This window comes from Varroa destructor, unplaced genomic scaffold (genome assembly GCF_002443255.2).
Source record: "Varroa destructor unplaced genomic scaffold, Vdes_3.0 BEIS01000001.1, whole genome shotgun sequence".
Lineage (NCBI taxonomy): Eukaryota > Metazoa > Arthropoda > Arachnida > Mesostigmata > Varroidae > Varroa > Varroa destructor.
The window spans coordinates 7,561,231-7,569,853 of NW_019211454.1; the positions used below are offsets into that span (position 1 = coordinate 7,561,231).

At 41.3% G+C, this 8,623-nt stretch overlaps 1 long non-coding RNA gene across 1 annotated transcript in view; it reads left to right on the top strand.

The window, feature by feature from the left end:
- The first annotated feature begins 6,561 nt into the window (after window positions 1–6,561).
- Window positions 6,562–8,623, top strand: part of LOC147758193 (uncharacterized) — an 8,300-nt gene continuing 6,238 nt past the window's right edge. The window contains exons 1-2 of the long non-coding RNA XR_015318853.1: window positions 6,562–6,919; window positions 7,308–7,448. This is a non-coding gene — a long non-coding RNA (uncharacterized LOC147758193). The remainder of the gene's footprint in view (window positions 6,920–7,307; window positions 7,449–8,623) is intronic.

Genomic DNA, 8,623 nt, shown 5'->3' on the forward strand with positions numbered 1-8,623 from the left:
CTGTTATCAGGACGATACTGCGACTTCATTGGATTAGTATAGTAAAATGGTATTAACCAACTTAGTAGTGCGCCGGTGTCACCGGGACTCACATGGTATAATCTCACGTGACTGGTAGAACTCTCAGACGACGATCCGGATAATGAGGGACGGAATTCCTTTTTATTCTGCTTCTTTTTAGCTACTTTCAGATGGGACCCGCACTGCTCACTCGCTCCTATGTCTAAACAATAGCAGGGTCAAGGGTGCGCGGGAAACAATGTTATTTTCTGATGTTGAACGAATGAAGCGGACCAGTAGCATCGGCTTTATCTTATCGATGTTGGGGTCGTATCTTCCATTCCTTCGTGGCATGCTTTCATTTATGAATCTAATTATTCTCTAGAGAGGTCATAGATGCGTGACGAGGACCTATTACTGAAAAATCTTTAGTTTTCCCTGAAACCAAATACAATTTGTATGGTATACATAAAAAGAGCCAGTTGGAAATTATTCGAAGAGCCAAACGATTCCAGAAGTAAACTATTTAATTCAATCTAGGTCGCCCCATAGAACTCATGGCTAGCTTGATTTAAAAACAATATCGTGTTTTTTTTAGTATTTCCCTTCGCTTCTATGTAAGTGATTTATTAGATAAGTTAAGCTGTCAACGGAGCTATTTTATTTGAATCGGCAATTGCAAAAATTGCCACCTGGAACGTACTTCAAGCCCAAAACGAACCTTAAACCAATACGCCTAGATACTATCATTTTCCGATAACTTATTTATGCATTTTTCAACTACTGTGCACACGATACTAAAAAAAGAAAGGCGTATCAACATTTTAGTAATAATCATCTAAATTGGTTGAATCCAAATCGTATCTTAATCATCGAAGTCAACTATTTTCGTAACTTCGAATTAAAATGAACCCCGCATCTGGCTGTCCAGCCACAAACTATATTAGAAAGTTACTTAAGTTTTGGTACCCGAACATTATTTCGAACGAGTTAATCGGAGTAATTATCAAATTAATGACAGGAAGCTTAACATCGGGACGGCAGAGCAGCGAGTACGACCAAAAAAAAAGCTCACTAGGAACAAAGGTCTAAGAATAACTAAAAAAAGAAATGGCTATCTTAGGCAGAGTTAGTCAATGACCTTATATCAACTGAAAAGAAATAGCAATATTAAGATACTGTAAAATAATATAGGGCTTTCGTAAATGTCAGTGGCGTTAGCAAAGGCGACATGAAAGCTGGTGCTATAGCTCTCGGGTAAATCGCGTGTTCGAATCAACATATTTGCCCAAGAAGTTTTTCTATGACGGTTCTTCTTACAAAGAAAAACGTCTCTACAACGAAAGGCTGAAATGAGGTGTAGAACAATAGAGTAGAATTTCCATTACTATGGGGTGGAACGTGGCGATGCATCTCACGGCTTGCGTGGTATTGAATTGCGTGGTTCAATATTAAGCATGATTTGTAAAAGGTAAGGTGTAGTAGCTAAAAAAATAACAATCGTAATGTTTTATTTGTTTGTGTAAGGCGAAATATTTATTTGTAGCATTTGACACGTACCGATTATCTGTCTCACAGGCCCAAGCAGGGCCTAAGGACATTATTAAAGCTAAATTGGCTGTTCTGAAAAAAAAAAAGCAAGTTTGGATATTACAGAACGTTGATAAAGTCACATGATCCTATGACGCTTAAATCGCCGATATGTAATTCGCTATAAAAGTACTATGTAAAAAGCTTCGCCTGATCTTTACTGAAACTTTACCTGGTCTTACACTTATAATTGTTCAAAACTTATTCCACAGCGAAACGTTTAGTTGTTTAAACTTTCGAACGGAACGGTCCTGTGTCTTTGAGCTCTCTAGTTTACTGCGATTTCATTTCGGGTTCGCTATGTACTGCTCGTTCTGTGCTCACTTTATGAATCGCCCGAACGGTATTTCTAAGTACTCGATCAGGGTTATAAAACTCTAAGTGCCTTCACAGGCGATGTTTCCAAAGGCTTATCCTTGAGTGGTCCACGCCTCGAACAGCTTCTGATGCTTAAATAACTCACCTGCTCAGATCGATTCAAGCAGTCGCAAACGGAGGGATAAGGGGTGGAGTAGACTCAACAACTAATACTGACTTTTAAAGATTCTGCACTCGTAGCGGGGTATGTCTCATCTTGTTAGCTTCTTTACTAGCTTTTTCTATGTGAATAGGTTCTCGAAGTTTCAAGAATGGCATCGGGGCCTTACCTCGGCCCAGGAGTCCAACTGGGGTCGGTTTCGCCAAACTTAACTGGGGTTAGTCCAACAAATCTGTGAAATGGCATGGCAATCGTATGAGCAGCTATTGCTTTAAATAATTTCGTATTTCTCCTTGATGTCATAGTTTCTTGGTTATTAGACTCTGATTATATATATATTGTTTACCAACGCCAAGATTTAAATCAGAGTGGCAACAATTTTACCAGCTATGACTCTATAGCAACGCGCTTAACAAAACCGTAGACCATTGACAGGCCTCAGCTGGTAATCGAAAACGCTTATTGTCGCCGGCTAACCGCTTTGTTTTAAGAGGTAACCAATTTGACTGCTTGCTCAAGGTGTGTGGAGAGCATCGAACGTAACCTGTACACATGCCGCTCCAAGAGTTTAGCGCGCAGCTTCTGAGGCAACGATCACTTCGGCTTCACTCAGACTCATCCCCCTCTTACTCTCTAAGACGGCGACGCAAGATTTGCAACGTTCAAGTCGTAGATCGAACAATGGAACGGTTCGTGTGCGAGATTCTTGATTCATTATTCAGTTACAAAGTGTTATTAAGCGATTAAGTTCGATCGCCTGAAGGGAAAAATTCAAATGTGTGTAGAAAGCTTGTGAGACCATCAGATCAAACATTCAAATTCGCCTGTCGTGGCAAAGGACGTTTTCGCCGCTGTAAAGATGCATCCTCTAAAAAAATCAGTTTTTACAGCGGGTGATGAAACCGGTGGGGTCCGCATTGAAGGATCGATAAACTTAGCGACCTTTGCGTGCGCATATTACCTAATTCGCTCATCGTCTCCTGGTGATGTCAGCTCTCCGATAATGATATGTACACTTTTAAGTGTTACATAGAATGCTTGGTAAGCGAAATGTTTGCGTCGATCTTGCAAACGGAAAAAATAACCCACTGGGGCAGGGAAGCGCTCTGAAATAGTTTGTACTGGCCGAAATGGAATTGCTAGCAACAAGCAACTCCGCAAAAAAGAACGCTAGACTGCGAAAAATGTCGGATCTAACCGAACTAGGCGCCAAGCTAAAAGCCCTGCCCCTCATTCGTAGGCATCGATACCTACACTGATATTTTGACAAAGTGCTGAAATCTTTCGTAACCTACCCGGGGCCATGCTAACTGGGCCGGTGCTTCCAGATGAGTTTTAAGCTAGCCTCTGTCGCACTGCGCTGAGTGAGAAAACTAGCCAGCTATAGGGCCGCTTGACGGCTTTCGAATACGTTGGAGTAGCGACTACAAGTCAGCCCGTCCACAGCAGTTTGCGCTACAGAATAACGAGCCAGGAAAATTAAGCACAATTAGGAAAAGAGTCACACAAATGATACCATGATATCATTTTCACAGTGTTAATCGAGTACGGCAGACCTATTTACGCGGCTGAACACAATCGTACGGACTGAGCTTTTTTACATGGTATATGAACGACCCTCATTTATGCAAAGGGTCGTTCATATACCAGTTCGGGGACTGGTAACGCAAAACGTTGGGGGCAGGGTTGTGCATGCTTTAAGTACTCAGTTTTTTTTTGAGAGTAGTTTCAGCAGAAAACAGCGGAAAGATCGGATCTAATCCACGATAAGCGCATGAATAGCGGACAAGTCTATTCAGCGTCTGCCTACGGTATCAACGCCTGTCAGCTAGGCTAATGTCCCCCAAACGTCATCACCAAAGAAGACAATCCGGACGACCTACCCTCATGTAGGGCGATTCCAAGAAAAAGGCTGGGGCTACCGTTTTTTTGCTGATCTCATCATACAGCGTTTGAGAACGTTTCTGGAGAACTGTTCGCGTATCGTAATTAAAGAGCACAGATTCCGCTTCTCGGCACCCTTATAGCTAATGGCGTACTACCTTAGATGGTGCAATTGTATTTTTGTACACATAATAAATATAATATTAAATTTCTCATTGTACTTAGGCAACTATCAAACAAAATTTCCTCCATCAAACTCGGTCAAATTCTTAAAAACTTAATGGTAATGTATGCAACTAGGACAGGTTTCGTCCTAAGAGTCATCGGTTCTAGAAAGTTCTTTGCCTATCTATCCAAGCTAAGATTAGATTTTTAACTTATACATTCGGAACGGCATGAGGTATCGTGTCACACGGCATCTTTCTCTTCGGAACTATGTCGATAATGGTTTTGTTAACTTTAAAATATGCCTATATCAGTTCTTATCGATGAGATTCCATTGTTCGAGAAAACCACTACGGCAATATTATTATACGATAATTCCGGTAACGATAACGAACGGTCCCCGATAATCGATACGTCCTACACTTTTGGCTCGATAGAATTATTAACGGTTGCCGTTTGGACGTGCCTTTGAAACAAGTCATTATGTACCGTCCAAATTGCGGTTATGCTCCGAACACATATCCCTCACTCCGTACGGCCTGCCCAATTGCGTATAACCACGGAGAGTATTCAACGGTATATCAAAAGAGGCCGCACATCGACTCAGCAGTGACTTATAGATTACATCCTAACCTACGAGAGGCTCCAAGTTTTTGTCAAAATCGTACAGCCTGGCCTCTCCGCGGTGGTGAATGCAAGGCTTTCGGAGGTTTTGTTGCGATCGGCCTTGGATTAGGGTTTGCCATGCAGCTTGCAACCATCGGTGGCCTGTTTGCATATTCATTACTTAACCCTAGAAGTGTTAAATGGAAACCAAACGAACATCTTCCGTCCGGGCATCCAGGGAAGTTTTAATGAAAACATAACCAAAATGTTAAGTAAACTTAAATAAACATATAATTATGATTTGCTTGTTCATTCAATTTAGCTAACGCGCAGATGGAGTTCCGTGTTTTGGGCTGTTGGGTCTCTACTCGAAACGTGCTACAAGCCGCATGTTTCGAACCGCTCTGAAAAGCTCTATGTAATACGTGGCTCTGGCAAAAAAACCGGCTATGAATAATAACAGCAGTAGTCGTAGGCGTATCATTGGGATAGGCGAGGTACAGAGGACACATTGGCCACTGTCGTATCTCGGAAGCAGGCAGCGGTGGGGATTGATAATAGATTACTTGTTGATCGCTGAGTATAGCGAGTTATAATTGAGCTCGACTTGGCAAATTCTAAATCTATTTTGGCTTGAGTTCGGTTTGAGCGATTTCCCCACTTCGTACGAAACCTCAATCAATACGCAAAAGATAGTAGTGTGATAACAGGTATATGTTCTCTAACCACTGATGCCTCTAAACGTACCTAGGTTCTCTCTATCTCGAAAAACAACTGCTACAGTCATTGCCATTTGCAAAACGCAGACAGATCATTAGTAAGCCTTGCCAAAATAAGGACAAATAAAGATTACGCGCTATTATTCTATTATTATTATACTGTTAATCATGTTTCATTGAACAGAAACACTAAGCGCTAATCTACTTGTATCAAGGAGCAAGAACGGTAGGTATTTCGGCGCGATCAGGGTCAGGGCATATGATCTCTGTTGTAGAAAAACTCTATGCACTGATGATTACTAGAGGCTTAATCAACAAACAAATTGAATGTACCATGACTCTCCTTAATTGTTTGCTAATGTATCGTATGTTACCTACATACGTCATATATATACTTGAGAACGTATATATTATCGGACTGTTATTTTCCTAGCCAGAATAAAAATTCGGAAACTATTTATATCAAATCCGAGCTTCCTCCAACGCCCGTACGACGTATACATAGGGAAATAACTAAAAAAGATTTATAACTTTGAAATGGAGCTCAACCTAAGCTTCTTACGTGCGAGAACCACCTTTCCATTTCGGACTTGCAAGGTACTTCATAGCAAACAACTTCAACAGCAGAGACAAGAGATCACTGACGTAACAAAACAGGAAAATCCGCAGGTAAAACAAAGTCCGTAGAATCGCGCTGAAGTAGCCAATCATCACTAGTGTTGGCTCCCTTTCTCGTAACAGACACAGGATTTGTACTGGGAAAGTACGACGACTTCGTCCCCCCCTTGTATCTGCGCTACGGGGGTCGTTTTCGTGCAGGCTTCAAATGCTCGTTAACCGCGCGCTGTTCATGAGAGATGGAAGCGATCGAGCTGTAGACATTCCCTTTTACCATCCGAAGTTAGAGAACTTTATTGCAAATATAAGAAACAAATAGCCTAAATAGAATTAATGAAAGAAACAAAGCCTTAAGAACTAGCGCCTGCTTGAACTTCGTCTATAATTGGGTGACAAAGAGCGTTCGGCGACATCTACGCTGGCTAAGAACAGCTGGTGCTAGCAATTGCAAGTAACGTTATTATGGCGCGGGTTTGACGAGAAGTGCTATAAGAAGGAGAATAAAAGTACCCTCTAGAACGTAGTCTCAGCTTAGCCGTGTCGTCTGAGTCGGCAGCTGAAGACTACACCAGTTACTTTAAGTGTTAGAAAGTTGAGGCAGATGTTCCGGCCTCCGAGCTTTGCATGACAACAGTTATAGCTTGTCTTGATTGAATTGAATTTATTCAGTTACGGCGTTGAAGTCGGTGGGCTAAAATTATACGATACGTGCAGTCGTTATTTCTAAAAATCTCAGTCGGCGTTCGAGTGCTGTTGGAATATGGATTTTTCTAAGGCGCATTTAGGGCGCTCAGACGTCGTTCAATTCTACAGTAAGTAGATTGTACTTATCACGGGCCGCTCTGGATTCCTCGGAAAGGTGCGTAATTTCTCAGTCGCAAGAGAACTTAAATCATAAATGGTATTAGGGAGAAATGTTTTCGTCATAGCAAAAAGATTAGCTTCTTTCAAATCCTAACTAATTAATTTTGAACGAAAAATTTTTTTATAGGCTCAATAGACTTTTTCGAAATTATCTTGTTAACAAGGCGTGAACTCACATTCGAATTTTGTCGAACGACACGCTATCCATGCAAGCGGTCCCAGGTCGATTGAATCCAATTCAGATGCCTGTAAACGGGTCTGTGTCACAATCATCCCCCCACCCCCATCTTAGTTTGAAACAAGTTCTCAGATCTTTTGGAAGGTTGTTTAAGGTGGAACTGGATTGGCAATATCAACTATTCTTTTCTGTGTCCGTGTCTAAGGAATGAATGTTCCTTAATTAGGTGATATCGCCTGCTGGTGCTGAAACGGTCATTAAGATCTGGTACTTCTCAGCGAGGGATTCTACGCTAAACCTTTCAGCATTTAGCGCTTGGCCGTCCAAATCTCTACTGTGCTAAACGGTAATAACAAATGTCTCGAACTTTATTTCTGGTACTGTTAATCGAACCTTGCTTTAGGCCGTTGGTAGACCCTTTCAACACGGAACTAGATATGCCTAGATGCGAATTTGAACATTAGCCTACCTCAAATGTCCCAAAATTTACGGAAACCAATTAATAGCAAACCTTAGTTATGAGCTTCAACAATATTCACAATGATCTGTCAATGTGGCCAATGTGAAATAGCACTCAATAGTAAAACCGTTGTACTTTTAAACGTTGTTTGAATCACGGCGAAGTTTAATTCGTAAACAACTCACTTTATGATTAAACAGATTTATAACTGACGCTAAAACAGCAAGGAATAACACGCGTCTGCTTCAAGAGAATTTCCTCATCTTAGTTCTTGGGCGACTCTCTCACAACGCAAACCCAAATCAAGGAAGCTCATTTTAGGCCACATGGGCAGTCGCAGCTGACGCCGAATTTAATCGAATCATTGAATCCAACGTCAAGGCCTAACTATTTAGGCGTCGTTTAGTTGACTAGAAGAAACGCAGCAACGTATAGAGTTCGCGCTATTATGTTTCAGATTGATGTTATAAGAACAATACAGTTAGTGCGTACGCGACGGTATTGTTGAAAACTTAATGGTTTTTCCCTCGTTCGAGCGATAGTTTACTGGAAATTCGTCCATCAGGTGACCTTGGCATTCGTTAGATCAGTACGTCCTAAATATGTTATTCAAATCATCGTACTGCTCAGATCTTGTGATAGGACTTTCACCGTCCCAGCGTGAGGCTTGGCTTCATGTCACGAATGCCTACGGTCCCTTCATCTTTGTACATTTTCTTTGCTACTCCGTCGTAGTCTTTCCTTCAAAACAATGTCATTACTTATAGGTAAAATAATACATTTGTACGTACTTATTCAAACATTAAGATCAACTATGCCGCCACTATTAAGCCGGATTCAAAACGGAAAGTCAGCGGAAACATGGGGAGTGACTTACTAATTATACATTATGTCACGCTGTAACTTGTGATTATCTAGCCCGCCACAAAACACTCATGAAGGACATGATGCAATAAATGGCTTAGGTCAGGCGGGGAGATCGGGGTCACCCTGAATCGGTCTTGTAAGTGATATATATAATCATTTGGCACTTATTGTGAGTTACGTGTTATTCAAAAGAC